Below are 8,682 nucleotides of genomic sequence, written 5' to 3'. Positions count from 1 at the left end.
CTAGGCCTCGGCTAACATCGGCTCGCTTCGGCTTCGCTCGGCGCATCACGGCTGGCGGAGGGTGGGGGGGGCGTCATTCAGAGCTCAACATGTCACAAAATATATATATATATATATAGTAGGCACCGTACTCACAGCCTCAAATGAGTGGGTATGGACTGACTGCCCGGGGGGTTGGGAGTTAAAGTGGCTGGAGCATGAAACCACTCACACTCATCTAATACTGAAATTATGAACATTTGGATCTTTGTCCCCATTGACCTATAGTCTTTACATATTTATGGCGTGGAACTTAGATTCAGAACAACAATCAGACTTAGCGCTTTGCTTTTATGCCGTCTATGATCGTCTTTTACTATTCACTCTAGCATAACACAGCACATTTACAGATAAGTAGTGCAAGTGCATCTCAAGGACACCTACATAAAACTGATGGTTAACCCACAAAGCCAGGTGTAATCCGAGACATCAAAGTTTTTTTTCTTTGGCACTACAGCCCCAGTTGGTCTAGGCCTACCTCCATGAACTTCTCCGTTCATTTCGGTTTTTTTAGATCTTACACATTCGGTAGGAGTCCTTTGGCGGGTGATCAGCTCGTCGCAAGGCCTCTACCTCTATACAAACACAGAAAAACGCACACATACAAATTAAACATCTATGCCCTGAGTGGGATTCGAACCCACGATCCCGGTTTCCAAGCGAGCGAAGACAGTACATGACTTAGACCGCTCGGCTACCGTGACCGGCGAGACATCTAAGTACGAGAAACAAAACAGCATTACAGTGAGCAGCAGGTTCCTTAACCACAACAACCTGTACACCTGAAGATGGCCGGTCAGGCCGAAACATCTAAACGTAAAGCTGTCCCTGTGCTTAACTATTTAAGCACTACGCTATGAAGGCGTATGGGGGAGTGGATGTATAGATAGTACACATTTTCTTGATACTGACACTAGCTCGAGTTGAGTGGTCACCTTCGCGCCCTTACCGCTGCACCCCCGAGGAAAGAGCTCTCGGTACCCACAGGATAGGAGGCTGGGTGGGCCCAAGGGCCGGTCTAGAAGAGGTGAAGAGAGGAGATAATTCTTGGCCCTACCAGTACTCGAATTCCGACTCCGCGGTCGTCCAGCATGTAGCCAGTCGCCATACCGACTACGCTATCCCGGTGGTGTTGTGTCAATAAAGCAAAACGATGAGTAAACAATAACCGACGTTGCACACAGACGGCATAAAAGCGAAAGGGAAAGTCAGACCTATTCAGTGCAACAGGATGCTGCAATGTACACATAATATTATGAAGTGCAGAAAAACAACTTTTTCATTGGTGCGCAACTCCCCTCTTCGCTTTCGTTGCGCAGTGCCTGCAACAAGTAGGCCAGAAGTAACTCTAACGAGGTGCCGGGAAGCTTCCACTCTGCACACAAACTATAAAAAGCATGAAGAGTGGCTGATGAGTAGTGATTCACACCTTACAGCACGGAGACGGACGATGCTTGAAACTTGTCGTTTAAAACAAACCCTAACTCTTCCAAATCCTCTTCACCTGTCCCAATTCATCACACGAGTACACGCCACATCAAAAGCAAATGGAGCCCGAACTTCTCTTCAAAACAACGTCGATCCAGCAAGATGGCTCAAGTCGTAAAGCTCAGGAAAGTGCCCGGTTCGAATGTCGGCCGAGACACAAACTGTTCACATTGAAGAATGCCGTCTTCTGGGATGTGGCGCCGTGTAGATCATGTGTGAACCGAGGTTTCGGAGGAATGTATCGCCTCCATCTTCAGGGTAGAAAAATCCACGAGCGAGGAACCAGCTTGAGAAGGTTGCTGCAGACTGATGATCCAATTTTTATATTTTTGTGAAAAACAATTCATTGTAGGAGTATGAAAATGGATAGGTAATATAAGACATGTATTTGGAACATTGTTCTATGTGGTGTAAAACGAAAAATAAAGAATCTAACTTATAACTCCGAAAGTATGACCAGCTTTGCAAGGAATGATCCGGACAAGTGAAATGTTACCGACCGTGCAAGTATACAACAGGCACGGTGGCAAATCCCAACATTTTACACACCTCGAAAGTGGACTGAGCTGACTGACTATACTCTCAGGGATAGACCCCAGCACCCACTGGACAGGAGGCAGAGTGGACCCTAGAACCGACGTGCCTGAGGTGACGAAAGAAAAGATCCCTCATTTAAATATAATATTTCGGACTTCGCCTATCAACCGAGTTTATCAAAAAAAATTCGGAAATTAATTATATTTCCATCTTCAAGTGAGCAGAATACCAAAAAAGGAGTATTCTGTTAGGGCCCTCTGTATTTTTTTTCCTGTTGCGCTACAGCCCCAATTTGGGCCTAGGCCTACCTCCATGAAACTCTCCGTTTCACTTCGGTTTACTAGATCTTACACATACGGTAGGACTCCTTGGGCGGGTGATCAGCTCGTCGCAAGGCCTCTACCTGTAGACAAACACAGGAAAACGCAGACAAACATCCATGCACTGGGTGGGATTCGAACCCACGATCCCGGCTTCCGAGCGAGCGAAGACAGTACATGCCTTAGACCGCTCGGCTACCGTGACCGGCAGGGCCCTCTGTATAGCTAGTCTCAAACCACAGATCATGGACTGACACGACCCAAGAGAGTTTTTCTTTTCGCCATCTTCTTCACCTAAAGAAGAAAATAATTTTCGAACCTCGGTGGTTTCAATAAACTCGGATGATAGATGGAGTCCAAAATAATGTCATATCATCGTCAAATAGACTTAAATTTAGAAAGATCCCTACTCCCGCCGTGAATCGAAGCACTAACCAATGACTTCACTGACATCGCTGTCGTCAAAAGGAATGCAGTATGAAAAACAGCAAAGAATGTTTTTGTAAAACATTTCTACTCCGCCAAGTACATACCTCGACTCTCGTCTACACATAGCAGAGACTTCAGGATAGGAGTGGAAACTCGTCCCAGCAGCCAACTGAGCACTGATTCAACAGATAAAATGCACGTCTTACATTAAAATTCTTAATTTCCCTACAACAGAAAATGTATGTCACATGGTGCCAAACACACGATCCTGCCGTATTTATGGCAGATATGGAAGATCTGTTTCTCTTTTCTAAATAAAAATAAACAAAGCATCAACACTGCGTAGCAAGCCAGAAGAATGCGGCAACTGTCCAAAACACGTGTCCTCATTTTAAAATAAGTGACCTGTATCTCTAACAAGTCAGTGCGCCAGCCAAATAATCACTTACTAATTGCTGTTTACTCAAGAGACCGGCTATGAGCTCGGAGAAAAGGCTTCGATTCCCGGCAGAGGAAGAGATCCCTCTTACTGTAACTATTATCAGTAGAGCTCTGGGGTTCATCCGGCCCCCAATTCAATAGACAGATTAGTTTTCGGACTGGTATATAAAGGTGGGAGCGTGACACTGGCCTACATCTAATGTCGAGGTTAAGAAGGTGTAGGTCTACATCAAATCTTCTACACGACTTCATGTAAAAAAAAAAAAGGGTAAAGGTATCCCTGTAACAGGCCGTGGAGGCCCATATGGTTGTGAGACGTCGAGGCTCCCAAATATCTAGACAGCCTGCTTACAGATGGCGGTGAGGTTGTTATCCTTATGCGCCGGCGGCCCTTTACCCCCAAGAATATTCCTGGTACTCATTTCTGTTAGCGGTTGAGTCGACCACAGGGCCATATGCAGCTGGAAGGATTAGATAAATTAAAAAATCCAATGACCTCAAGTCAAGGAGGATAAGATATGCAGGGCATGTAGGATGAAGGGCGGAGAAAAAGAATGAATATAGGATATTGTTGGGAAAGCCAGAAGGAAAAAGACCACTAGGAGGACCAAGACATAGGTGGGTGGACAATATTAAAACTGATCTTAAGAGACATAGTATGGGATGTTATAGATTGGATTGATCTGGCTCAGGATAGGGACCAGTGGAGGGCTCTTCTGAACAGGGTAATGAACATTCGGGTTCCATAAAATGCTGAAAAGTTCTTGAGTTGCTCCACAATTGGTGACTTCTCAGGAAGAGCTCAGCTCCGTTAGTGAGGAAAGTGAGACAGTAGACGAGAAGACAGAAGGTTCTGGACTGAATGGTAGCAAGCATTACCCGAATTCAGTCTCCTCTTAATTTCCTCCCAAATGAAGTTTTCCATTTGTTACTGTCGTTCCCCAATATTTGAACTGGCACAGGCTTATACAGTATATATAGTACTGTATATATATACAGTATATACAGGCTGTATATGAGTAGATTTATCACTTATTATTTCTGACCGTATACAGCAAATTATGAATACAACTGTATCAGTGCCGAGGTCAAGAATATGTGGATCTATATAACCACTCTCCCATACGTCTTCGTGGTGTAGTGCTTAATTAGTTAAGCACAGGGACAACTTTTACCTTTCTGTGCCAGCCAGCTCTACGGGACTCCAAGACACTTTTGCAACCACATACAAAAATGATGAGTTACTTAAATTAATGAGAGAGAAATCAGGTCAGAAGTCTCCCTAAATTTAATCTTACTTTCCTGATATCAAACGTTGGGCCTCTGTCCAAAGAGGCTGACAACTCGTCGTGCTGACAATAGGGTAGCAAATGCCATTTGTATGTGCTACTTAATGACATGTCTACATACACGTACAGAGAGCATTAGGAGAAATGATGACACTTGATAGACAAGGACTCCGTGCTGAATTCGATAGGAAAGCTGAAAGAACTGTTGCCGGATAATTTCGTGGGTGCTGACAAATAATATCCAAATTACATAAACCCGTACAGCTTACATTTCAGAGAAAGCTATGACGTCACTGACGTACCGGGGGTCAGGTATATCAACAGTATAAAAAATTCTATCAAGACAGATTGTAAACATACCTACAATTTTCACGTGCTTAACTACGCCATGAAGGCGTATGGGGGAGTGTATGTATAGGTCCACATTTGCTTGACCTCGGAACTAGTTTGTGGTGAGTGGTCAGCTTCACGCCTCGGCCACTTTACTTCCGGGAAGGATACCCCGGTACCCATTCTACAGGACGTCGGGGAACCCCAGAATTGGTCTGGAGGACATGGAGAAGTGAAAATTCTAGACCCTACCGGGACTCGAACTCCCACCCCTCGGTCGTCCAGCCCGTAGCCAGTCGCCATACTGACTGCGCTATCCCGGCTCCGTGTTCAGAATGGTTCTCACATTAAACAACGTTTGTTTCCCTAAACAGCATTAGCCGGCTGGTCTCTGCAGCGGAGACGTGACGTGTTTCCTGCGAGGTATGAAATGAATTCTAATATAAAATTGTGAAGCAACTCCACATTTAAATGGTTATCCTACTATTATAAAAAAGGAGCCGGGATAGCTCAGTCGGTATAGCGATTGGCTAAGTGCTGAACAACTGAGTTATCGGAGTTCGAGTCTCAGTAGGGTCAAGAATTATCTCTTCTCTAAATCGTCCAGACGGGCTCTGGGGTCCACCCAAACTCCTATACAATGGGTACCTGGGGCTTCTTTCCCCGGGGGTAAAGCGGCCGGGGCGTGAAGCTGGCCAATCACCTCCACCTAGTGCCGAGGTCAAGAAAATATGGATCTATACATCCACTCTCCCATACGCCTTCATGGCTTAGTGCTTAATTAGTTAAGCACAGGGACAATTTTACCTTTTTTTACTATTATGAAATATACAGAAATTCATTTCGGAAAGGCAGCTAAAATGAATAACATCTGCACCAACGTCCAGCATTCCGCGTGATGCGGTGAACCGGCTCAAAGTCTCACATTCAGGCACAAAAAAGAAAGTTAAGCACTGCGCCATGGGGAGGGAGTGGAATATAGCTCCAACATTCTTGTCTTCGGCACCACATGGAGATTAAGTGGTCAGCTTCACGCCCCTGCCACTTTATCCCAGGGGAAAGAGCCCCCCGGTACCCACTGCTTAGGAAGCTGGGTCGGCCCCAAAGGTCGATTTGGACGTTTTGGCGAGAAGAAAAATCTTGCACTGACGGGAATCGAACCCAGGCCGAGCGTCTGGCATATGTTAATACAATTTCAAATTCACTCGAATTCGTCATCCGCACTTATTTCATTCTCACCCTCTGGCGGTTACTTGTAACCTCCTCCCCTTTGTAGTTCGTCCCCCTTACTCTACAGAGGTCATATCACAGCCTGTTGGCTTCGTTTCCATAGAAACGGGAAGATGTTGTCATCGCTCTGGTTACATTCTGAGGACACAACAGGTGCAGGGATGCGAGTGCCAGCCATAAAAAGATACATCGATTTTTCACTCCAAGACTTCATGAAGGAAGTAATGGGGAGAGGAATGGAGGGGAAGAGAAGTAGCGGGGAAAAAATGTCTATTCTTCGTGGTTACGGCTGAACTGTATCCACGGCTCGAATAAGATTTCGTCGTGCGTGATCTACAGTGGAGCTCTTAAAGTGAAGTGCCTCCACCCACACAATGTTGCAGTTGTGTTAAGATAGAATAACTAAAGCATCGAGCTCATTAACCCTGTCACCACAGTAATGCTGATATCTGTCACCGCCACGACACAGCTGGGAGGGAAACAGCAAGATGGGACTTGATAGAGTCCACGGAAACACTAACTCAGGCAGCCAAATGTACCGACGACAAGGCATTACTACAAACAAAAGAGATTTGTTTAGATGAAAACAGTAGGAACCTGTATTAATCAGCGATAAACTTGATAGTAATGGATACCATTCGCAGCCACTTGTCAAAATGACTCCGCTGTTGGACTTGCCAAGCGAAACAAAACAGCGACGAAGCATTCTCCTGATGCTTCTTCGAAACCTACTTTTCGGCCACTTTAGCACGAGGAAACAGTTCCCAGTATCTATAGGATTACAAAAGTGACCGATGCTACGAGGAAGACGTTCTACAGAGAGCATAATCCCGGTCGTCCAACCCGTCGCTCTGCGGACTGAGCTATCCCGGCCAATAAACAAGGGCTGGAAAGTCATATTTACTACGAGGGTCGGATGGGGTCACTTCCAAGTGACCGCACGCTCAAGAGATTTGTCAGAAGCATTCTGCAGTTAAAAAAGGTTAAATAAATATAAATTATTCGCACTGATTAAGGGCATACAGCCTTTGACAGCCAATACGCCTCTAAATCCATCCACTCTGCTACGCATTGATTAAACACCCTACCAAATACGTAAAAATAACACAATTAATAATTAACCAGGAAACGATATTATAAACTCTGTTCTAAGGTTGTTTTCACACTCATTGAAGTGAATTTGGAGTGAGGACCCCACTCAGCTTTCTCTTACGCAGCTACAGTACGATTAATTATTGCCTTAACATTCTCGTAAGTGAGTAGAACCCCAATGTTCAGCACTGCTATCACAAAATCCCGCTATCGTGATTATCCTCAGTTCCTCCAGGCAAATGTGGCATAGTACCTCGTTGGAATAAGCTCGATTTGTCTCCAGTTAATCTTTCCTCAGGCATCCTACCATTCGCCCCTGTACAGTCCACACACTGCAACGTCGCAAAATAATCCACAACGCTCCCAATAATTTTTTAATCAATTGACAGATGTTGAAAATGCGATACGAACATTGCACGTAGAAGGTTATCAACTCTGTTCTCTTCATTTCGTGTCATCAAAAAATAACGATATGAAAGCTGAGAGCTTCCGGTGTCAAAGCGATATAAGTACCCCTTAAAGTAAGGCCCTGAAAGTTTGTAAGTTAACTGAACTGTTGGATGTAAAAGTTAGTATGGCAAAGCTATCCCTGTAACAGGCAGTGAAGGCCAATAGTGATGTGAGACGTTGCCGCTCGCACATTATCTAGACAGTCAGCTCACAGATGGCGGTGAGGTTGTCAGCCTTCCGCGCCGGCCACCCTTTACGCCCAGGAAGATTCCTGGTATTCATTTCTGTTAGAGGCTGAGTCGACCCCACGGTCGTAATGAGGCTGGAAGGATTAGGTCAATTTTGACATCATCGGCAATCGAACCTGCGACCTTCCAACTTGCAGCAGTGTCTCAACCAACTACACTACCACGTACCTCAAGTTAGTACGGAGACGAGCATAAATCATAAACATACCTAATAATTCTGTACACAACATTTTTGTGTGTTATTAGTTACAAGATGGTATGGGACAAATTTAACGTAGCCTAAAGGCATTCATGCACAAAAGTAGATCAGTACATTGTATAATCAGTTTACAGTTCCCAGCAGCCATATTATACAAGCCTAGACGGAGGCATTTGAATGAAAGTGGGCGTCGAAATGTTCTTCCATGAACTTCTTGTTATATTTTCTTCGGGTCTGTGCAGGCGGAGCGACAAAGACAGGTCTTAGTAGGGACTGTCCTTGTCGAAACCCGGGACAATTCTCGAGCATGGACATACATCAAGAGCACTGCATCACAAACGTCAGTTCCATAGCAAATGAATGAGTCGAGAACCACGGAGGTTGTATGCAGCTATCAGGACGTGTCATTCTCACTGCTGCTTGAAGCCCACGTATATCCGATGAATACGCTTAGTACGCGTCTTTCAAATTTCAAGGGCCTTGGGCTGAATCTTCCCACAGTATATTCTCAAAGTAATAAATGAGAACAAATTAAGTACGTGTGATGAAAGAATACAGAAATAGAACGCACTAAAACTGCCAAGACTGAG

At 44.9% G+C, this 8,682-nt stretch overlaps 1 protein-coding gene across 3 annotated transcripts in view; it reads right to left on the bottom strand.

Annotated features, from left to right (window-relative positions):
• The window catches only part of LOC111870075 (ankyrin repeat domain-containing protein SOWAHB), a 325,518-nt gene that overhangs the window by 218,117 nt on the left and 98,719 nt on the right, over window positions 1-8,682 (bottom strand). The gene's annotated exons all lie outside the window — the stretch shown is intronic.

This window comes from Cryptotermes secundus, unplaced genomic scaffold (genome assembly GCF_002891405.2).
Source record: "Cryptotermes secundus unplaced genomic scaffold, Csec_1.0 scaffold355, whole genome shotgun sequence".
NCBI classification, from domain to species: Eukaryota; Metazoa; Arthropoda; class Insecta; order Blattodea; family Kalotermitidae; genus Cryptotermes; species Cryptotermes secundus.
This window is presented reverse-complemented; position numbering and strand designations above follow the sequence as displayed.